Genomic DNA, 24,278 nt, shown 5'->3' on the forward strand with positions numbered 1-24,278 from the left:
ATGCAGTTAAACAAAGAACTCCAGCTTAGAGAGAACTAACTCAACTATGTTGCACCTTTTCAGAGCTTGAAAGGACAACAGATTTGAAGGTACTTTAAACAGAGCATCCTTCCTCTTTCATCTCCTCAGCAGCAAACTACTCCATTATTAAACTATAAAGGTTGAAAGAATAAACTACTCTCAAGCTAGTTTCTTCTAGCCTTGACTGCCAAACTTCTATTTTAAGGCACACCTTTAGCAAAGTCCAAAATTCTTTAGCCTGACAATAAAGCCCCTTCTGATATAGTAACCTAAAGGTATAGCTTATATTTCTTCCAATACCCTTACAATCAAGCCAAACTGGACAGCATTGTCAAACTACATCACTGTACTAGTTTCCTAGTGCTGCCATAACAAAGTACCACAGATAAGGTGGCGTACAGCAGAAATTTATTGCCTTACAGTTTTGGAAGTCAGAAGTCCAAACATCAAGGTGTTGGCAGGGCTCATTCTGAAGGTGCTGAGGAAGGATCTCTCCTAGCTTCCTTGGCTCCTTGGATGTATTACTCTAGCCACCTTGCCATATCTCCCTGTGGCTCTTCACACTGTTTTTCCTGTGTGTCTGTGTCCAAATTTCCTATTTTTATAAGGACAACAGTCATATTGGATTAGAGCCTACCCTAATAACCTCATTTTAACATAATTATCTCTGTAAAGACCCTATTTCCAAATAAGGTTATAGTCTGAGGTACTGGGGGTTTGCACTTCAACTAATGAATTTCAGAAGACACAATTCAACCTATAACAGTCATTAAGCAGAGAAAGCCCAGGATTAGTAAACAAAGATGCCATCATTTTACCCCTCCAAAAGTGTAGATGGCAGCTGTAAACGAAGGCTAACAAAAAAGCCTTTTCCCCTGACCTTCAGTTATCTCTCTAGCTTGGCTATCAGATAAAATCCCTTTAAAACAAAATTCAGACCAACACTAATTATGTTAACTATGATGGCATCAACATGCATGGAATAATTTAAGTAACTTTATGTCGTCAAATGTATTACTACTGTTCAGAACTTAATCACTCTTCTCTTTTCCTGCAATAGTTATTCATCCCCACCATAACCCTTGGACCCTGGCTACGTGACATAGTTTGGCCAACGGAAACTGAGTAGATGAGCTGTCCAATCACAGCTTTAAGAGGTATTAAAAATTATCTGCCAGGGACTTCCCTGGCAGTTCAGTGGTTAAGACTCTGCCTTCCAATGCAGGAGGTGCGGGTTCGATCCCTGGCTGGGGAGCTAAGATCCCACATGCCTCATGGCCAAAACACCAAAACAGAAACAATATTGTAACAAATTCAATAAAGACTTTAAAAGTGGTCCACATCAAAAAAAATCTTAAAAAAAAAAAAAGTATCTGCCAGTGCTCTTACTCTTTTCTTCTGCCACATGAATGAGCGTGTTCTACATGGGGCCTGCTCTGAAAGCCTGGATCCCCAAATGAGAAGACACAGAACGGAGGCACAGCCAACCCACGTTATCTACATGCAAAATATTTGGAAAATAAATCTTTATTTTTGTAAACCAGTGAAATTATTTATAATCATAAAGAAAACTAACATACTTTAAAGTAGTATTTTGACTGCATATATCCCTAGAGGATATAACCTAGGGACAAAAAAGAATCACAAAGAAAGTTTAAACTTCTTTCTGTAGTCTTATTATAGTAATAATTCTTTAGCATTACTAATTTGAATATTTTTATAAATATATATAAAACAAATAAGAAATTACATTAAATCCATTACAAATCAAAATTTTCAGAAAGGAAAAAAATAGATACGAATAGAGAAGCAGTAAAGATCTTTTCATTTTCTCTTCATGGTATAGTACTGTCTGTACTCCTCAAGCTGGCTACACCTGAAAGATATATAGCAATATGCTAGGGAGGATGAGAAGGCAGAGGATGAATGTGTCACATTATCTCAAGGAATAATTTTTCTTGATAATAAATAAGTTTGGTCGTTTTACTTTTATAAAAATCACTTATCTGATGGAACTGCATACAAAAAATTAAAATTATTTTCGTGTTTATAATACAGATGTATTTTCAATAAAATTCACACAACACAAATCAAGCTTTAAAACCCTATAGTAATCTTAAATTTGAATTGAAATATAAGCAGGAATTTGTGATTTATTTCTCTTACTAAATACGCATTTCCTTGTTCCAAAAAGGCCTAGCAACAATTAATGACAACCTAGTAGTAAAAAGCACTCCGTGCTTTCATTGTAGTCTCTAAATAAACACTTCTCATAAAAATAGGAATGCTTTGGAGGAAAGACCAATTTCACAGCTGAAGCAGAAAACCTGGAACATCTTGCCACGCAAGAAAGCAAGGAAACAACCGAAGGCCACGTGCGTCACGTCAAAAGGAGACAGGAACCGCAATGGATTAAAACACCTCAAAAATAGTTCTTAATCCATGAGATTATAAAAATTAAAAATAAACTTCACAGCACTGGTCACCTTGAGAGGGTACCACCAACTCATCAGTCTAAAAACTGACAACTAAAACAACTCAAGCACATACCCTGCTTTTGCTGTGCAAGTTCTATTTCAGTATCCCAATACTTGACAAGGAAGAGTCCTTCTTCACAGAATTCCAGCTAATCAATGCAAAAACAATGATATAATTAAAACAACAATTTTCTATCCCTAAGAAAATAAAGAATCTAGGCAACAATCATTAATGGACACTAAGACCACCAGGGGAATATCTGATGTGGAACTTTATAATGGATAGATCAGACTAACAACAACTAAATCCACTAATCAACATCAACACCACCGAAAGTGATACAACCAGATGGCGTATGCCCCATGGTGTGAGGCAGAAGGAAGAAAAGACTTCGTGATCAAAGAATTAAAAAGTGAATTTAATCATACCTCAACTAGCACTTTACAGAAGTTACAGGAGGACAGTAGAATGTATTAGTAATACCACAATGATGTGATTAGCCAAATCCAGAATATGGAGAATTTGACAGGACAATTTTTTTCTACCAAGAGGTGGAAGAGACTGAAATTTAGCAACCAAAAGCAGTGTGCAGACCTTGTTTGGATTCTGTTTAAAAGTAACCATCTGAAAATGTCATTTGGAAGGCAAAAGAAAAATTTTAATTCTCTTTACCTCTTCCAGTTTCTCATAAGCCTTTCATCTTTTCTAGACCACTGTAACATATGAAGCCTAGCCTTTTCTCCACAGTAATGAATGGGAAGGATAAGGAAATCTATAAGGATGAGGGTAGTGAATGCAGAGACAATACAATGACTTATTTCATACTCAACATGTATCCTAGTTTTCTGATCCTGATTTGAATATGAAATCCTGGGCTTGACTCTTTCTCTGGATAGTAAACAACTCCAGATAAGATGACTTGGTATAAATTCATCTAGACATATTCCAAGGGTTTTCACCAGACTTATCAAATTGCTGATCAATTTTCTGCTTCTCAAGTACAGGTATTAGAATAGCCTTTTTCCTTCAATATGATGCAAAGGCATGCTAGGTGCTCAATAGTTAAAAAAAAAAACTGCACACACAAAACAACTGAGAGAGTGAAAGTGCTTTTCTTCTCGTTGCTCTCAACCTCATGTCTTTTTTGGAGAAGGAAACACATTTAGGGAAAAGAGAATACTGTCTAAACCCAGAGACAACTTCAGAATCAGTTTACTTCAAAAACATCAAGGAATTAGTAGTAAGTTTTCTTACTAGTATAGTAAAACCCCTTGATTACAATCAGATATTTAATCTTTTTTTTTTTTTAGTTTAAATGCATTTCATTTTTAGACAAACTACATGACGTATTTTTTTCTCGAAAGCAATGCCTCAGCTCCAAATAAATCACCGTCAAAACAAACGAAGAGCTCAAGATGACATCAGTCCCATTTCTCTAAGTCCTGGTGTCGAGTGGATGAAAAGGAGCAACCAGCCAGTTATGATGACAGGTGACAGATCCAAAGTAACTGCCAAATTTGTTAACATTTTTCCATTTCTAGATCATCCTTAAAGAAAATCATATGTGGGGTCACAGCATCCGCACAATAGTCCAGCAGAGCTACCATGCCATCTAGATTCACGTTTTCACCAATAAAGAACGGACAGTCTTTGAAATTAGCAAGGATGTGTTTGATTTGTTCTGCAGCCCCTGTCACAGAAGGTTTTTTACTCTTTCTGGTCCCTGTCCTCCAAGTTTCCCTTTGGCTGACTTCATGTAATCTTTGATGTACTCCTTGTAGGCTTCTTTTTTGAAGCTGGTTTTCTGCAAGTGATGGTTCATGACAATATCGACACCAGTGATTACTGTGTTCAGTACCTTCACCCTCGGGTCCTTCAGCAGAGGCATTTCCACCAATAAGCGAGTCATCAATGTCACCCTCTGTCCTACTGACCATCATCCCCCTCCACCTCCAGACACAGCCTGTCAGCAACCTCCCAGATCTTGTAGATGTCAGAGAACATCTCACCACGGCTCATGAGGTCCCGGTAGATAATCATGATGGGGACTGGTGGACATGACGGCGGCACTAGCTTAGTAGGAGCCTGGAGCTCAGAGTGAGCACGGTGTGCTTCAGGGGCTAAGGAAAAGTTAATCTTTGTTTTTCATCTCAATTATGTAACTAAAAACTGCTTTTTGGAGCAGAATTTTCTTATACAATTCTCTGAACAAAAGGAAAAAGAAACATTCTTTCAAAAAAGTACGACGTTCTGTTTAGGCCACTGATCTCAAAAACACTCAACCTCAATTAAAATACCTATATAGTTATAAAAAGAGTAATTGTTATGATAAAAATGTTACATATAAAATGTTATAATGAAAATGAATATATAAGTTAGAAACAATGAGCATTTGAACTGTCATATAAATTTTTAAGAATTGTTCCCACAAATCATACCTATTTTCACTCTACAGAAAGGTTTCTCAGCATTTTATAAGTACTCTACTGATCTAAAAGCCCAAAACATAAATTATAATAAATGTAACACAAATCAGGAAAAAAGTACTATTTTCTTTGGTCCTGCTGGTATAAAATAACTGTTAACTGATACAACCTATAATATATAAAATATTAAGAATCATAGGCTTTAGAGCTGAAGGGAACAAGAGATTTTTTTCTCCTCCTGGTTTAGGTTGCCCCTATTAATTAAAACCTCAAAACATTTACATGTAAATATACACTCATTTTCTCCTTAAAACACTGGTTTAAAAAAACCTAAAATGGATGGCTACAGTACTAGATATGAGCAGTATGCAAAACTGAACCCATGAAAATAGTGATTGCAAAACAGACATGAGCGCAGAGCATCTGCTATTATCAAAACTTATACAGAGATTTGGGTTTGGAGAGGAAGAGTGAGAAGATGAAACAAAGAAGAATCTCCATCCCTTTTCTCAGTTTCTGGTTACTCGATCAGTTATCACAGGGTTATCTAATATAGGAAAGGTTTTCAACCTATTCACAGCCAGTAGGTAAGAGTCTGGAATTATTTTCCTTTCAATTGTTCTGTATTTAAGAAGCATATTGTGCCCAAACTCAAGACTGCCAGAACTGAAAGAATGCTCCTCCTTTCCATTATGTAATGGAAATGGGTTCACCTCTTTTTTCTGTCCCTCCTTATATTAGTGGTAAAGGAAACTTTCAGGGCAATACTTACAACAATAAAAAAGCATTTAGGGCTTCCCTGGTGGCGCAGTGGTTGAGAATCTGCCTGCTGATGCAGGGGACACGGGTTCGAGCCCTGGTCTGGGAAGATCCCACATGCCGCGGAGCAACTAGGCCCGTGAGCCACAACTACTGAGCCTGCAGATCTGGAGCCTGTGCTCCTCAACAAGAGAGGCCGCGACAGTGAGAGGCCCGCGCACCGCGATGAAGAGTGGCCCCCACTCGCCGCAATTGGAGAAAGCCCTCGCACAGAAACGAAGACCCAACACAGCCAAAAATAAATAAATAAATTAAAAAAAAAAGCATTTAGAGGTAATAGCAGCAAATGAAAACATACAAAATTAATTTTTTATTTACATAGACCACTACACTAAAGAAACCATACTGGATCATACAATGTGTGGGATAGGTTAGATATTTCAAACACTGTGGTGATGCAATTAAATACTCTAGGAATGACAGCTTATCATGTTTATTAAAAAATGCAAGCTAAAAAAAAATGCAAGCTATGGGAAAGGACACACTTAATCCTTAATATTCACTAATTATGCCTGAAATATAGCCTGATTCATAAGAGGCACCCAATTATTACTTGTTGAAAATAAATGAATAATGGTTTTTTTCCCACTAGTCAGTAGTATTTAAAAAGACCAAAAACTAATCTTCAGTGATGACTACAACTCAATGTTCCTTCTCATCCACCCCTATATTGAGCTCTATTACCCTCTCAACTTCAATAACTTGCATCTCCATTTTTTTTTTTTTTTTTTTTTTTTTTTTTTTGGAGAAAGGGGTGGAAGAAAGAAAAGGGCCACATTCCAGTTTCTAGCCCACTAGTGACTCTTGTTTAGTGTGGTATATCAAAATCACCTGTGGCAGCTTCTTCAAAGTAATGTCATAAACTTTGTGACAACTCGGAAAACTCTTAATTCAGGGTCAGTAAGTCAGAAGTACAGCCCAGGCATGTCGATCTTAACAAGTTCCTCGGGTCATACAAACCATGCCGACATCACACTACACACTTCAAAAACTTCTTTATCTTTAAATCCTGTAACTGTAAACAAAACACACACATCCTCTTTTTCACTGTAAACTCCTTATATCTTTGATCTACTCAGTTTCTTTCTTTTACACTTATTTTTCTGAATTTTAAAAATTCTTATTAGTTATCTATTTTACACATATCAGTGTGTACATGTCAATCCCAATCTCCCAATTCATCCCTCCACCCCCCCCCTGCCACTTTCCCCCCTTGGTGTCCATACGTTTCTTCTCTACATCTGTGTCTCTATTTCTGTCCTGCAAACCGGTTCATTTGTACCATTTTTCCGGGTTCCACATATATGCGTTAATATACAATATTTGTTTTTCTCTTTCTGACTTACATCACTCTGTACGACAGTCTCTAGATCCATCCACATCTCTACAATTTCGTTCCTTTTTATGGCTGAGTAATATTCCATTGTATATATGTACCACATCTTTATCCATTCAAATGTCAATGGACATTTAGGTTGCTTCCATGACCTGGCTATTGTAAATAGTGCTGCAATGAACATTGGGGTGCATGTGTCTTTTTGAATTATGGTTTACTCTGGATATATGCCCAGTAGTGGGATTGCTGGATCCTATGGTAATTCTATTTTTAGTTTTTTAAGGAACCTCCATACTGTTCTTCATAGTGGCTCTGTATCAATTTGCATGCCCACCAACAGTGCAAGAGGGTTCTCTTTTCTCCACACCCTCTCCAGCATTTGTTGTTTGTAGATTTTCTGATGATGCCCATTCTAACTGGTGTGAGGTGATACCTCATTGTAGTTTTGATTTGCATTTCTCTAATAATTAGTGATGCTGAGCAGCTTTTCATGTGCTTCTTGGCCATCTGTATGCCTTCTCTGGAGGAATGTCTATTTAGGTCTTCTACCCATTTTTGGATTGGGTTGTTTGTTATTTAATGTTCAGCTGCGTGAGCTATTTAATTCATTTACAAACATTTTCTCCCATTCTGAGGGTTGCCTTTTTGTCTTGTTTGTAGTTTCCTTTGCTTTGCAAAAGCTTTTAAGTTTCATTAGGTCCCAATTGTTTATTTTGTTTTAAGTTCCATTACTCAAGGAGGTGGATCAAAAAAGATCTTGCTGTGATTTATGTCAAAGAGTGTTCTTCCTATGTTTCCTCTAAGAGTTTTATAGTGTCTGGTCTTACATTTAGGTCTTTAATCCATTTTGAGTTTCTTTTTGTGTATGATGTTAGGGAGTGTTCTCATTTCATCCTTTTACATGTAGCTGTCCAGTTTTCCCAGCACCACTTATTGAAGAGACTGTCTTTTCTCCATTGTATATCCTTGCCTCCTTTGTCATAGATTAGTAGACCATTTTCACAAAATTGATTCTTCCAATCCAAGAACATGGTATACCTCTCCATCTGTTTGTGTCATCTTTGATTTCTTTCATCAGTGTCTTAAAGTTTTCTGAGTACAGGTCTTTTACCTTCTTAGGTAGGTTTATTTCTAGGTATTTTATTCTTTTTGTTGCAGTGGTGAATGGGATTGTTTCCTTAAATTCCCATTCTGATCTTTCATTGTTAATGTATAGGAATGCAAGAGATTTCTGTGCATTAATTTTGTATCCTGCAGCTTTACCAAATTCACTGATTAGCTCTAGTAGTTTTCTGATAACATCTTTAGGATTCTCTATGTATAATATCATGTCATCTGCAAACAGTGACAGTTTTACTTCTTCTTTTCCAAGTTGTATTCCTTTTCTTTTTCTTCTCTGATTGCCATAGCTAGGACTTCCAAAACTATACTGAATAATAGTGGCAAGAGTGGACATCCTTGTCTTGTTCCTGATCTTAGAGGAAATGCTTTCAGTTTTTCACCACTGAGAATGACATTTGTTGTGGGTTTGTTCTATATGACCTTTATTATATTGAGGTAGGTCCCCTCTATGCCCACTTCTGGAGTTTTTATCATAAATGGGTGATGAATTTTGTCAAAAGCTTTTCCTGCATCTATTGAGATGATCATACGGTTTTTATTCTTCTATTTGTTAATATGGTGTATCACACTCATTGATTTGCATACATTGAAGAATCCTTGCACCCCTGGGATAAACCCCACTTAATCATGGTGTATGATCCTTTTTTTTTTTTTGGTATGATCCTTTTAAATGTGTTGTTGGATTCTGTTTGCTAGTATTCTGTTGAGGATTTTTGCATCTATATTCATCAGCGATAGTGGTCTGTAATTTCTTTTTGTAGTATGTGTGTCTGACTTTGGTATCAGGGTGATGGTGGCTTCATAGAATGAGTTTGGGAGTGTTTCTTCCTCTGCAGTTTTTTGGAAGAGTTTGAGAAGGATGCATGTTAGCTCTTCTCTAAATGTCTGACAGAATTCACCTGTGAAGCCATCTGGTCCTGGACTTCTGTTTGTTGGAAGATTTTTAATCACAGTTTCAATTTCATTACTTGTGATTGGTCTGTTCATATTTTCTATTTCTTCCTGGTTCAGTCCTGGAAGGTTATACCTTTCTAAGAATTTGTGCATTTCTTCCACGTTGTCCATTTTATTGGCATAGAGTTGCTTATAGTAATCTCTCAGGATGCTTTGTTATTTCTGCTATGTCCTTTGTAACTTCTCCTTTTTCATTTCTAATTTTATTGATTTGAGTCCTCTCCCTCTTTTTCTTGATGAGTCTGGCTAATGGTTCATCAATTTTGTTTATCTTCTCAAAGAACCAGGTTTTATTTTCATTGATCTTTGCTATTGTTTTCTTTGTTTCTATTCCATTTATTTCTGCTCTGATTTTTAGGATTTCTTTCCTTCTACTAACTTTGGGTTTTGTTTGTTCTTCTTTCTCTAGTTCCTTTAGGTGTAGGGTTAGATTGTTTATTTGAGATTTTTCTTGTTTCTTGAGATGGCTTGTATTGCTATAAATTTCCCTCTTAGAACTGTTTTTGCTGCATCCCATAGGTTTTGGATCATCGTGTTTTCATTGTCATTTGTCTCTAGGTATTTTTTGATTTCTTCAGTGATCTCTTGGTTATTTAGTAACATGTTGTTTAGCCTCCATGTGTTTGCGATGTGTTTTTCCCCTGTAATTGATTTCTAATCTCATGGCGTTTTGGTCAGAAAAGATGCTTGATTTGCTTTTAATTTTCCTAAATTTACCAAGGCTTGATTTGTGACCCAAGATGTGATCAATCCTGGATAATGTTCCATGTGCATTTGACAAGAAAGTGTAATCCGCTGTTTTCGTATGGAATATCCTATAAGTATCTATCTGGTCTGTTGTGTCATTTAAAGCTTGTGTTTCCTTATTAATTTTCTGTCTGGATGATCTGTCCATTGGTGTAAGTGAGGTGTTTAAGTCCCTCACTATTACTGTGTTACTGTTGATTTCCTCTTTTATAGCTGTTAGCAGTTGCCTTATGCATTGAGGTGCTCCTAAGTCAGGTGCATATATAATTGTTATATCTTCTTCTCAGATTGATCCCTTGATCATTATGTAGTGTCCTTCCTTGTCTCTTGTAACATTCTTTATTTTGAAGTCTATCTTACCTGATACTAGTATTGCTACTCCAGCTTTCTTTTGATTTCCATTTGCATGGAATAATCTTTTTCCATCCCCTTTCAGTCTGTATGTGTCCCTAGGTCTGAAGTGGGTCTCTTGTAGACAGCATATATCCATTTTGTATCCATTCTATGAGCCTGTGTCTTTTGGGTGGAGCATTTAATCCATTCACATTTAAGGCAATGATAGAAATGTATGTTCCTATTACCATTTTCCTAATTGTTTTGGGTTTATTTTTGTAGATCCTTTTATTCTCTTGTGTTTCCCACTTAGAGAAGTTCCTTTAGCATTTGTTGTAGAGCTGGTTTGGTGGTGCTGAATTCTCTTATCTTTTGCTTGTCTGTAAAGCTTTTGATTTCTCTGTCGAATCCGAATGAGATCCTTGCTGGGTAGAGTAATCTTGGTGTTAGGTTCTTCCCTTTCATCACTTTAAATATATCCCTTCTGGCTTGTAGAGTTTCTGCTGAGAAATCAGCTGTTAACCTTATGGAAGTCCCCTTGTCTGTTATCTGTCATTTTTCCCTTGTTGCTTTCAATAATTTGTCTTTAATTTTTGTCAATTTGATTATTATGTGTTTCTCCTTGACTTTATCCTGCCTGGGACTCTCTGTGCTTTCTGGACTTGGGTGGCTATTTGCTTTCCCATTTTAGGGAAGTTTTCAACTCTAATCTCTTCAAATATTTTCTCAGGTCCTTTCTCTCTCTCTTCTCCTTCTGGGACCCCTATAATGTGAATGTTGTTGCATTTAATGTTGTCCCAGAGGTCTCTTAGGCTGTCTTCATTTCTTTTCATTCTTTTTTCTTTACTCTGTTCCACAACAGTGAATTCCACCACTGTGTCTTCCAGGTCACTTATCCATTCTTCTGCGTCAGTTGTTCTGCTATTGATTCCTTCTAGTGTAGTTTTCATTCCAATTATTGTATTGTTCATCTCTGTTTGTTTGCTCTTTAATTCTTCTAGGTGTTTGTTCCTTAATTCTTCTAGGTCTTTGTAAAACATTTCTTGCATCTTCTCGATCTTTTCCTCCATTCTTTTTCCGAGGTCATGGATCATCTTCACTATCATTATTCTGAATTCTTTCCTGGAAGGTTGCCTGTGTCCACTTCATTTAGTTGTTTTTCTGGGGTTTTACCTTGTTCTTTCAACTGGTACAAAGTCCTCTGCCTTTTCACTTTTTCTATCTTTCTGTGAATGTGGTTTTCCTTCCACAGGCCGAAGAACTGTAGTTCTTCTTGCTTCTGCTGTCTGCCCTCTCTACTCAGTTTCTAATTGAACAGATTTTCAAGATAACGTCACGTTACTCATGCTTCTCAGTGTCTTCCAATCCCATATCATCCTCCTTAACTGTATCTGCATTCCCTCCATTTTCATGCAAACCTACTGATCAGACATTTCAAGAACTGTGACATTTAACTCACATAGTCTTACCAATTCCAACTCAAAAGCACTGTAACTTATGTAAATCCCAAACCATGTTGTATCTAAAACCATTCTGCAACCTCTGAGCTATTTGACAATCATTTTATTAGGTTTTTAACTTCCTTATCAGATTTGCCATCATGGATTTTCAAAAATTTTAACTTCTCTTAGGGGCCCTATCTCACTAAAAGCCCCTCAATCTCAGATGGCTTTAATTCTTTGGTAAAAGTTATTAGAACTTCCTTGATTTTTTGCTCAATTCAAAAATCTTTATTTTTATTCATCCTATTATCTTGTGCTGCCTCTCTGAGGAAGTAGTAGAAAAAGATACAAAAGAGAAAAAATAGTCTCTAACATTGAATCTGTAATTTGTTGGGTCTCCTACATATACTATTTAACTAGTAAAATCACTAGCCCTTTGTAAAGGAATTTAATACAGTGGCTAACAAAAACAATAGCTTTTTTCTGCTCCAGTAGTAAGCACCTATACAGATGAGAAAATAAATATTCCACTTACAAGAGCAAAAAACTATTAAATATTTACAAAAGAAACTAACAAGAAAGGCACAGATTTATGTGACCAAACATAATAGTCAATTGAAAAATACAAAGATCTGAACAAAGGAAGAGGCTGCATTATTGTGCAGACTTGAGCTGTCACAAGTAACTATCCATCTGAAAGGAAATAAAAGTGGGCCCACATGTTTTACTCTAGACAAAACTTAATTCCAAAATATTTAAAGCACATAAATGTGTATGTTTGTGTATATATGTGTATGTGTGTACATATACACAGATACTTCACATATATCAACACATCTTAAAGAAACATCGAAGCTACATGTCCAATCTAGAGAGCAGGAAAAAAATCTTTTTAACCAAGACTGGAAACTCAAATACTATACAAGAAAAGACAGCTATATCTGAGTACATAAAGATCCACTAGATATCAAGAAAATACATATCAAAGTAACATGGAGTAAAATTATACTCATTAAAATTGGTAAAAATTTAAAAGATCTTGAATGTTTATTTCTGGCAGGAAGGTGGGGACAGGTCACACAGTGCAAGAGGAAATGTGAAAAAAAACCCTTTGGAAAACAATCTGGCAACTTCTTAGTAGAAGTAAAAACACTAGACTGGAACATAAGAATTTCCCTTTTTTTGTTTGTTTGTTACAATGGTCACACAGCTGCAATGTCACCTAGTTCAACTAATACATATACTCTACAACACAGAGAAATAAAAGCACAAGTTCTTAAGGATGTTTATTTTAAGAACACTTTTTTTAGTGGCAAAGGTTGGCGGGGGGAGGAAATACAGTGAATGCCCATTAAAGGAGAGTATCAAAACAAGATCGTGGTACATTCGCCATATTCATGGATTATAAAGTCATCAAAAAACAATAAAATGATGGAGGAGGGAGCAAAAGAAAAAAGTACACAACAAGAAGTATAAGCATATCCACACATTTAAGTAAAAGAATACATGTACACATATAAAGAAGAAAAACATTTGTTACTGTTCAAATTTTATGGACTCTAAATAACTTTTTTACTAATCAACTCGAAATTCAACAGGTCTTCATACTCTTTCATTACTTCACACTCCTTGCCATTTCCAGCATTTGAGAAGACTGAAATAAAAAATCTTTTAAACTTCCAGCATTTGACTTTCTGATTCTGTCCTCTTCTATCTCTTTTACTGATTTTTCTTCCTGCCCTACATGTGTACAGCTGACTTCTTTATTAGTCCTCTGATCTTCCCTCTACTACCCCAACTAAGGATCTCATCCACTCTGAAGAATTACAAAACCACCAACTCTCCCATTGTGTACCACTCTCTAACACGGCCCCTCATCTTTCCCATTCCAAACATTCCAGTTCCAGCTGACTGATGTGCAAATATCTACGGCCTTTCAGATATCATCACTCAGCATTATTAGCGGCAATTTATGCCCTATACTCCCAAACGTGTTTCTCCTCTTGCCTGTAACTATCACTAATTCCATCATTCACCAACACTTTAAATTTTAGTATTATATTGGATTCAATTTTCTATCTCAGCTTTTACCTGCAATCCTTTGGATTCCATCTTCTCTTACCTATACAATGCCACTTTCAACCATGCCTTCCTTTCTGCAGTACCTACCACCTGTATTACTACAATAACTTCAATGTCTCCTAGGTTTTTTCAAACTGTCTTCTAAAATCTATGCATAAAACATAACCCTGATTATGTCATATGTATTCATCGGTATCTATTAGCTTCCACATTTACTCTAAATTTTTTATCGAAGCATTTAAGTTCTCCTTCTCCTTATGGTCTCAAAGTATCCATCTGCCTGTACAGCACCTTCCTTGAATGTACTCTACCTTCAGGTGAATATATTTGTATCATTCTAACATCCCAATTCCACATTTCTGCTTTTTAAGCTCTTTGTTCCAACTACAAGTGATGAAATTTTTCTATTCTTCAAATGTCATCTCCTTATGAAGCCTATTCAAACGCCAACCTTGAAAAAGATGCTTCCTCCTTTCCACCTGTACCCCAAAGCACAGTTTTTTGTTTCTTTGAAAAAAAAACAAAAACAAAAAACCCTTTTCAAAACTGGTCAGTAGTTAAAAAACAACTGTTAGGTTAGAAATCAGAATGTTGCTATTTTCTTTCAAATGCTACTGTTTTTGACATTAAGACATTAAATCAAGTCATTTAACCTCCCTGAGCCCCAGTTTCTCATTCTGAAAAATAGAAATAAAATCTAATCTACGAACCTCACAGGTAGGTAGGAGTGCATGGAAAGCCAATTTATAATTTACATGTTAACATTGTTATTATATCACCTTTTATTGTGCATATTTGATTTTTTAGTCACTACCAAATTAAAGCATTTAAAAGGCAGCCTGGGGCTTCCCTGGTGGCGCAGTGGTTGGGAGTCCGCCTGCTGATGCAGGGGACACGGATTCGAGCCCCAGTCCAGGAAGATCCCACATGCCACGCAGCGGCTAGGCCCGTGAGCCATGGCCACTGAGCCTGCGCGTCCGGAGCCTGTGCTCCGCAACGGGAGAGGCCACAACAGTGAGAGGCCCGCGTACCGTAAAAAAAAAAAAAAAAAAAGAAAAGAAAAAAGAAAAAAAAAGGCAGCCTGTACTTTATATTCTAGCATTCAACACATAATAGCTATAAAAAATATATATATATGCATCTTCATAAGTCATAAAATATAGCTCTCATGCATAAGAAATATAATCAAAGCACAATTCATGTAAAACATCCTACAATCGTTCTCCCCACAGATATATTTTCAGAAAAACTACTGTCACGTAATATTTCTGGGCCTCTGATTTAGTTCATCTGAAACACAAAACACAATTAGTTAACTGGCAGGTGGGTAGGGACCCTTTAAAATGGCTGATAAATAGCTAAACAGTCAAAGAATTGCAGTAACACATATATATAATACATATGTAAGTGATTAAGGTGTGACTATGATGGCAGTATTCTACCAATCCAACAAACTTATCCAGCATTCATAGTTGAGCATTAATTAGTGCTTTAGTTTACCCTAAAATTCTAGAGGTTAACGTTAGGGTTATTACAGTGACATGAAACAAGAGATTTAAAAAAATATATACAAGAGAAGCATGTTAATTTTGTCTAAGCTGAAAGATTTTGTCTTTTCCTAATTCCATAAAAAGCAAAATTAATGATGGACAGTGTTTATAAAAAACTTTTATGAAAATGGAAGAGTGGAAATGATACTTTGGTCCTAAAGAAACTTATAAATCTTGAACTTAATTACAAGAACTTAGAAGTCCTTGAGTTACCTTTGAAAACCATACAAACCTGTAATACCTTGTCAAACCAAAAAGCAAGACAGCTACCTAAAACTAAGGTCTTATCTAAAGGACATAGGAACCAACCTGAAGAGGTTCTCACTAGCCAAAAATGGGACAATATGTGCATCAATACAGAAAATAATTCAATAATCTAAAACACAATTGTGTTTAAAGCCAAGAGTTCACAGGACAAGGCATTTTACTGCAACCATGCCACACTGTTGGCTAATATTTCTTGGCATTTTGTTATTTCACCAAAAAATTGCTTTCATATTTGGTACCGCATCTGCTCTTAGATCTCATATACACACTCTTGTACTTACCTACTTATATTTCACTTCTTAAATCTAAACCTAAGATCCCATAAATTGTTCCTGTTATGAATTTTAATCTACTGTTGCTATAGTGCCTGGTAAGGCTACCGTGGTTACTGATAAGAAACCTTGTTACTAAGAGTTTAGCTCTTAAAAATAATGGTCAAGGGCTTCCCTGGTGGCGCAGTGGTTGAGAGTCCGCCTGCCGATGCAGGGGACGCGGGTTCGTGCCCCGGTCCAGGAAGATCCCACATGCCGCGGAGCGGCTGGGCCCGTGAGCCATGGCCGCTGAACCTGCACATCCGGAGCCTGTGCTCCGCAACGGGAGAGGCCACAGCAATGAGAGGCCCACGTACCGCAAAAAAAAAAAAAAAAAATTAAAAATAAATAATGGTCAAATGCCAAGAAGAAGTAGCAGCAAAATAAAGTCATGAGTAATTGGGCTATATATTATGGATTAAAATCGGTATGGGTAAAAAAGGAAAATGAAAGTTAAGAATGATGAAGAGCAGCTGATGAGTATCTATTACTTTGTGTGTTCATTTGGGGGAGAAAAAAAAAAAAAAAAAAGCTCACCCTGTACGTGATGTTGCCGAGTTCCATAAACAAACATAAGGCAGCATGATGTAATAGAAAGAGTCCTGGACTGAGTCAGGAGACCTCTGTTCTAGTCCAAGCCCTCAGTTTCCTCATCTGTAAAATGAGGGTGCTGAATTAGATAATCTGAAAGGGCTCCTCTAGCTTTAACACTGAGGGATTCTACAGATGAATTTAGGAAGAAGCAATAAAATGCAGGATTTTTGTTAACAGTAAAGTTAACATTGCAAACAGCAGGTGGAACAGGGATGAAAACAATTTTCACAAATACTGAACTGCAAAAAGCAATTATTTCATAACTTTTCACTACCAGAAAGGTTTTTACAATATACCAGCCTTAGTAAGTAACATTATCATCTAAACTAGATTAGCAGTGAGTGACCAAATTATGACCTCAAAAAACCTATTCAGCAGCCAGACTGCCCAAGTAAATCTTGGAAACACTACAGGAACACCTTTGGGCTAGTAATTACTTTAGGTGATAAAATGCCTCATAACTTTCCACAATTAAGTAACTGAACAAAGAGTAAAATGACACAAAAAATGATTAGAGTAAATTAAACAATTACTTTTAGTTGCAATAAAACAATAATTATGCTATGATATCCTTCTTTGTTAATGAGAGTATTTTCCCTAAGCATAATAATTTCTTTCCTGGTTAGCTCTCAAAATAGAACCTGGCTTCTTCTGACAACAAGGTAATTTGAAATAAATGACATTTTTTTCCACTGGTGACACAAAGAAATATAAAAAGAGAAGAGTATCTTTTGTTTAAGTTTTCTATACTGAAAGAAATCAAGCTTCTATAAGTAACAAATAATAGAAAGGCTCTGGTGCCTCAAAAACTTGTGGTTTCCTAACTGCAATTTCCTAAATATAGGTAATTAACTGATTGGTCCTAGCTAATCATCCAGGGTCTAATAAATTCAGTTTTAAGTTCATAGATCAGCTGATGTTATACTTTATTTTTTTATTTATGTGAATGCTATGATTTTCACCTGGCAGACTTCTAAAACTCTAGGTATATGAGAACCAATAAACATATCTCTACAAAAACATATCTCTACTATCAAGAATCTATCAAGGGCTTCCCTGGTGGCGCAGTGGTTGAGAGTCTGCCTGCCGATGCAGGGGACACGGGTTCGTGCCCCGGTCCGGGAAGATCCCACATGCTGCGGAGCGGCTGGGCCCGTGAGCCATGGCCGCTGAGCCTGCACGCCTGTAGCCTGGGCTCCGCAACGGGAGAGGCCACAACAGTGAGAGGCCCGCGTACCGCAAAAAAAAAAACTATCAAAAATCTCTTTTAAAGGATGTGATCTATATCTTTTAAAGGATTTAAAGATAAAATGAAAAGGTCAATGAAAAAAACTTGTTTTTACAGCTTACTTTATGCAAATTACATAGTGATTATAAAATAAATTGGCATACACATAATTCCATTAATTATTCACTTGAACATTTCACTCTGGCAATATAATACCTAGTATGTTATTCAGAATCACTAATAAAATTTCTTTCTGGCTGGTAGAGACAAAGACAAAAATAAAGCAGTCTTGATGGTAATGAAATTTGTTCTTGGCTAGTCTTAAAATAGTTGTGATATCCATGTATCTCTGAGACAAAAAAATCTGGGAAACAAAATTTTCCCTCACATGAAATATATTTTCGATTTTAATCTGGGCATTTTGATTTACAGCCCTAATGAGTTGATTAAAATAACCTTACACTTAGCTGCACACAGTAGAAATCAGTATGATATGTGAAGCATACTTTAGGGTGCTATTTCGAGCCTAAGCTGTTTTCAGCAATTACTCCAACTACCTCACTTCCCCCTCCCCCAATGACTTTTTCAGAGACACTTAAACATTATGCTTATTTACTAATAAAAATACAATTACTAATGATTACTATAAGCAGTATTGTTTTTCGCCAAAATCAAGCAGATGTAAACCAGCTCCTCAAAAATTCAGGACTGGTTGACTGTACTGGGTAAAGTATTATTCTCCTTTGAAAAGGCGTTGGTACCAAGATGAGCAGTTAAAGGAGAATTTGATGTTTAAATAACTAGTTGGTATGTGGCAAGAAGCCCACTGGATTGTTCCTCACTAAATTTCAATTTGTAGAACATAAGCACATTTGTTATTCTTCCTACCACTTACATAAGTCAGCATACAGTACAATTTTCCCAAAGACCAAAACGCCTCATTTAGAGATCAATAATACAAAATTCTAGAAACAGTTATAAATGGCTAGATGCTGCACACAAAACAGCAGCACATTTGCTTTTTGTTTGTTTGGGGGTTTTTTGCAGCACATTTGCTTTGAGAAAGTTTTAATAGAAATGGTCGTTCTTTTCATTATTGCAATATAATTGGAAAAATAAAAACACAAAAGACCAAAAATAAGTCCAAACCTGACTAATTTCTGCTCACTAGAAATTATCAAGCCATTTAAACATCAATTAATTACATATAACTTTTTATTTTCTAAAATGTATTTAATAACTGCCTAGTTTTGTTCAAAGTTCTCATATCAGGCTTGGGGAAGAAAAAAACTGCCAATAAAAAGAAATTGAGATAATCAAATTAATGGCTAAAAAAATCTCACATTTCATAATTACAATTTAGAGTTTAATATTTCAGTTTTCTCTCATCTTTATCCACTTATAATTTATTCCGATATATACATCTAAAAAATTCAGTCTATCAGAATAGCTTTCTGAAGAGTAAATTAGGATAAAAAATGAAATAGTATTGGGCTTCCCTGGTGGCGCAGTGGTTGAGAGTCCGCCTGCCGATGCAGGGGACATGGGTTCGTGCCCCGGTCCGGGAAGATCCCACATGCCGCGGAGCGGCTGGGCCTGTGAGCCATGGCCGCTGAGCCTGTGCGTCCGGAGCCTGTGCTCCGCAACGGGAGAGACCACAACAGTGAGAGGCCCGCGTACCGCAAAAAAACAAAAACAAAAACAAAACAGTATTTTAGAATGGTTATCCTTAATACTAGATATTGTCAATTTTTTTAAATAACACTATACTTCTCTCTCAAAACTTTATAAAGTTACAAAATTCTGGAACAATGATCATTTGCTTTTTAACAGAACAGCTTATTAACATACAATTACCATATTCCTAAAATACAGATTATTTTTTAAAATAAATTCTCATCATTCAATCTAACAATTTTAGCATAAAAATCATGTAGCATTCCTCTTCTGAAGGATGAATACAACACAGTAAAAAATGTGTCCTAAACTATACTTTATAAACCACAATTGGCCAATTAAAAGAATGGAAAGGGAATCTAATAATTTCCTCTAATAGCATTTTCAAAACTTGTTCAAAATAAGCAACCCCAGGGATTCCATCTCCCACTAATTACATTTAACTCTGATCACACTCTAATTATGTATCCATTCCCTCAGAATTTATGTATTATAAATGATCTTAGTGAGATTTTGCTATATCACTCTGAAGTAATCAAATTATTGTGTGGATGTTTGTCTTCCCACTTTAGTTGTTTATTTCTACTTCTGTATCTTTCTACATCCTAAACAGTTCAGAGCTTAGTGCATAGGCAGAAAATTGTCAATGATAAACTCTTTAACCTATTTTTGAAATTCAGAGAAATATCAATTTTTATGAAAGCCACTAAAAACAACATACTAACAGCAGGAAACTAGTTTAGAGATATACTGCCTAGTAGTATCTTTTATTCAATATAATGTTTCATTTTGCAAATTTCACACATTTGCAAAGCACTGTACAAAGAATATTCATATAGCTATCACCAAGGCTTTAAAATTAACACCTCCTTCTACTTGTTTTACCACAATTATTAATCTTAATTTTTAAGCATTCCAAAAAAAGTTACAGATATCAGTAAACTTCCCCCATATATAACTTCATTATTGCCTATCATTAACTATAATAAAGTATTTAGTATGGTTTTTCTCTTAAAGTAAAAATTTCATGCAAACAGAATACAATGGATACTTACAAGGTGTACCGTTCAATGAGTTTTGACAAATGCGTAAACTCAAGTAACTCTAATCCCTAACAGGACATAGGATACTACCATCACCCTAGAAAGTTCCCACATATCTTTTCCTACATAATCCCTGTCCCCAGCACCCATTCATCCATTTCTAAACCCTGCCAATGACTTTTCCCCCCAATACTGACTAGCTTTGCACCCTCCACCCCAATACACAATAGATATTTGCCTGTTTTCAGTACATCTTATAAACGGAACCATACATTATGTCCTGTTTTATGTAAGGCTACATTCATTCAGCATAATGTTTCAGAGATTAGTCAAAATTGCTTCAGGTACCAATAGTTTGCTCCTTTCTACTGATCAGTAGTACTCTGTGATACAAATACAGCACGGCTTGTGTATCTATTCTCTTGTTGATAGATACCTGGACTGTTTCCAGTTTAGGGGTCAGCCCCCGTATTTGACAGTTTATACACAGAATTCGGTACTCGACCTCTGTGGTTCTTTCCTTCCTTAGGTTTCCCCCTCTTCCTCCTGTTGGGCTCCACTGCTCTGCAGCCGCTGTGGTAGTTCTGAACTGTGTGGCTCCTCAAGCCAGTAAGACTGCAAACCAGCCAACAGGAGCCTGCCCTCTGACAAAACACCATCGCAATGGGAAGCTCACCCAAGGCCGTTCCCTTCTTTTAAGATACCACTCCAGACCAGTTTCTTCTTGTTTCTGTTTGCTCTACAGTGTCCTCTCACTTTTTTTTTTTTCTTATGTTGTCCAGAGATTGCAGTCACTATTTGTGGGAGGATTTGTCCTATAGGAGTCACTACCCCATTTTTTTGAATTATAACCCCCTACTATTCTTAAGAACACACTTATTCAAGACTGTAATTGACATACCTCCTTCCCCATGTTTTTTCCCCTCGAGACCCTGATTGAGCCAGTCCCCCTGATTCAAAAGAGACAAACTAAACCAGGAAAAAGAGGCCTCTGGGAGCTGGATCCTGTAATTCTGTATACGCATCAACCCAGGTCCCAAGTTCATCCCAGGATGTGGATGCAGAACACACTCAAAAAGGCAAAGGCTTTGAGAACTGAAAATATGAGCCACCGTCAGCATCCCACACTAACACCGAGGGATGCACGGGAGGAGTACACCCAAAGCAGCGGAGCAAAGGCTTTGAACACTGAACTCGCAGTGGAACCACTGTCCATGACACAAACAGAACGTCTAGTGAACGTGTCTGTTTTCAAACAGACAAAAAAATCATCATCATCATCTCCTGAGAGGATACAATAAAAAATTACTCAACATACAAAGAATCAAGAAAATCTGATTCTCAAAGAGAAAGACAATAACAGATGCCAATCTTGAGATGATCTACATGTGAGAAATATCAAACAAAGATGTTAAGGCAGCCATTTTATCCATCCTCCATGGGCTAAAGGTAGGCACTTGAAATGATGGTAAAGACAGAACTTCTCAGAAGGAGAAAGTATAAAAAGAACCAAACGGAAACTGTATAACTGAAAAATCTAGGGGAAAAGTGATTTGACAAGAAAATAAGTGTAGACAAAGGAGAGCAAATACTGATCTTCCTGAGTAAGAGATTAACACAAACAGATGAGAATAAAAATCTCATTTTAATAAAGGAAAAATTTCCTCACAGTTTGTACCTTTAACTCTTACCTATAGTGGGAAAAAAAACCCTAGAGATCTCAAGCCAAGATGCCTTAATCCTTATTATTCTGTCTCCTCTTGAGGTCCTGTGAAAGCACTCACAATTCACCTTTGAAGAATATTCAAATTCTATACAGTTTGTATTAACACAGAATTTAAAAGAAAGCTGGACTACAAATTAGGGGGTCTGGTTCAAGTCCTGGTGCTCTACTGTAACAAAGTACGTGATCTGGCATCACTTCTCTAAGCCTTGGGTTCTCATTTTATAAATAATGACAACCTACTTAGCTTTGTAATGTAGTCCCATGATCTATTTTAGGAACTCTGAGGGTCAGTCCAGTTTCCCCAGATCTTAAGTTCTTTATCGCTCTAATTACTTGTTTCTGGCAGACAAGGAGAATCTTTAGGTCTGGTAGCTATGACCAGCAAGGTATAGAACAACACTGTCAACAGACATACAATGCAAGCCACAATGCAAACCACAGATTTAATTTTAAGTTTCTAGTAGCCACATGTAAAACTTAAAAAGAAACAGGTGGCAACTGATTCTAATAATGTATTTTTATTTAATCCAACATATCCAAATATTATAATTTCTTGAAATCCATATAAGATTGAGATTTCACTTTTTTAAAAAACTGTCTTCAAAATCCAGCATGCATTTTATATTTACAGTACATCTGAGTTACAACCAGTCGCTATTTCAAGTGCTCAACAGCTATACCTAGAGTGGCCACAACACTACCCAGTGCAGGTGCAGCTGTGGGGTGGGAGGGGAGGGGAAAGTGAGGCAAAGGCAAACAAGGCCCAAGGTGTCTCGATGACTTATCTGCTTTATATATACACACACAAAAACTGTATGCCACTGATGGTTATGAGATCTGCCATGGTACAGGCAGGAGGACAAATCAGAGAAAGCCTGGTTTTGAAATAAAGTTCCATCTCTACCATGGGTAGAACTGCAGTAAAGGAAAAAAAAAATGGCTTATGTATATTTCAAAATAAATGAATTAACAAGTACTGAATATTTACTTTTATGAAAGCCAGTGTTTTCTATCCTATCCACAACTGAGGGCAAAGTATGTAAGAAATACATTAAAAGACTTTATAAAACAAATACATTTCTCAATTAAATGAATTAAAAGACTGGTGAAAGGGGTCTCCCTGGTGGCGCAGTGGTTGAGAGTCCACCTGCCGATGCAGGGGACATGGGTTCGTGCCCCGGTCTGGGAGGATCCCACGTGCCGCGGAGCGGCTGGGCCCGTGAGCCATGGCCGCTGAGCCTGCGCGTCCGGAGCCTGTGCTCCGCAACGGGAGAGGCCACAACAGTGAGAGGCCCACGTACCACAAAGAAAAAAAAAGACTGGTGAAGGATACACAAAATGTTTTAAAAGTACACAATATTCAATTCAGATGCTTTGCTGTGGCTTATTTAGCTTCTGAAATTTCAGCCAAAATATTGAATCCCTCCTCTGAATGAAAATAACAAAAAGCTTAAGTAAATCTGCAAATGCTGAAACCCCTGTTTTTTTTTTCATGGATATAATTTTTTTAAAATGGACCCTACAACAGTTTCATTCCTTAATTGTTCCTCAGGTAAAACAAAGGGCAATAACCAATCTCTGTAAGAACCCAGAGTCCCATCCCAGTTCCATCATGTCACAGTTCCTATCATTTCCATATGAGAACAGAAATACATACGCATTCTCAGAAGAGATGACAGAACTGTGGAAACAGACTTGATTCAGACTTCAGACTCTACAATTTATTATCTAGGTGATTATAAACAAGAATGATGGTCTCCTCATCTATAAAACAGAAATATTAACAGCCTCACAGAGTTACAGAGACATTTAAATATGATATCTACTCTCTCTCTCAGAACACTCATCTTTCCATTTTTTGTCTGATTTTAATTTACTTTTTCATATATCAAAAAACTTTAAACTAATGAAAATGTCTCTTGGTGTCTCCTACCCATTTAATATGTTTCTATGTACTCTGTTCTAAACTCATAAACCCTTATGCTCTAAATCATTTTTTTAAAATATCAGATTACAATGAACTCAAAATGATTCCATTAAATTCTGACTGGAAATGAATGTCAAATCAAGATTTTCCTTAATATATATATATATATATATATATATATATATATATAAAAAA

The 24,278-nt window shown here is 36.5% G+C and overlaps 1 protein-coding gene and 1 pseudogene across 3 annotated transcripts in view; both read right to left on the reverse strand.

The window, feature by feature from the left end:
• TBL1XR1 (TBL1X/Y related 1) overlaps positions 1-24,278 on the reverse strand; it is a 180,603-nt gene that overhangs the window by 59,487 nt on the left and 96,838 nt on the right. The window contains exon 2 of one of the 3 annotated variants that reach the window (XM_024755141.1): positions 442-616. The exons of the other annotated variants lie outside the window; for them this stretch is intronic. The gene's annotated coding sequence lies outside the window, so the exon portion shown is untranslated. The remainder of the gene's footprint in view (positions 1-441; positions 617-24,278) is intronic. 3 annotated transcript variants of the gene reach the window in all.
• Positions 2,290-5,156, reverse strand: LOC112406379 (translationally-controlled tumor protein pseudogene; annotated as a pseudogene).

Source organism: Neophocaena asiaeorientalis, unplaced genomic scaffold (assembly GCF_003031525.2).
Source record: "Neophocaena asiaeorientalis asiaeorientalis breed wild unplaced genomic scaffold, Neophocaena_asiaeorientalis_V1.1 scaffold188, whole genome shotgun sequence".
Taxonomy (NCBI): Eukaryota; Metazoa; Chordata; class Mammalia; order Artiodactyla; family Phocoenidae; genus Neophocaena; species Neophocaena asiaeorientalis.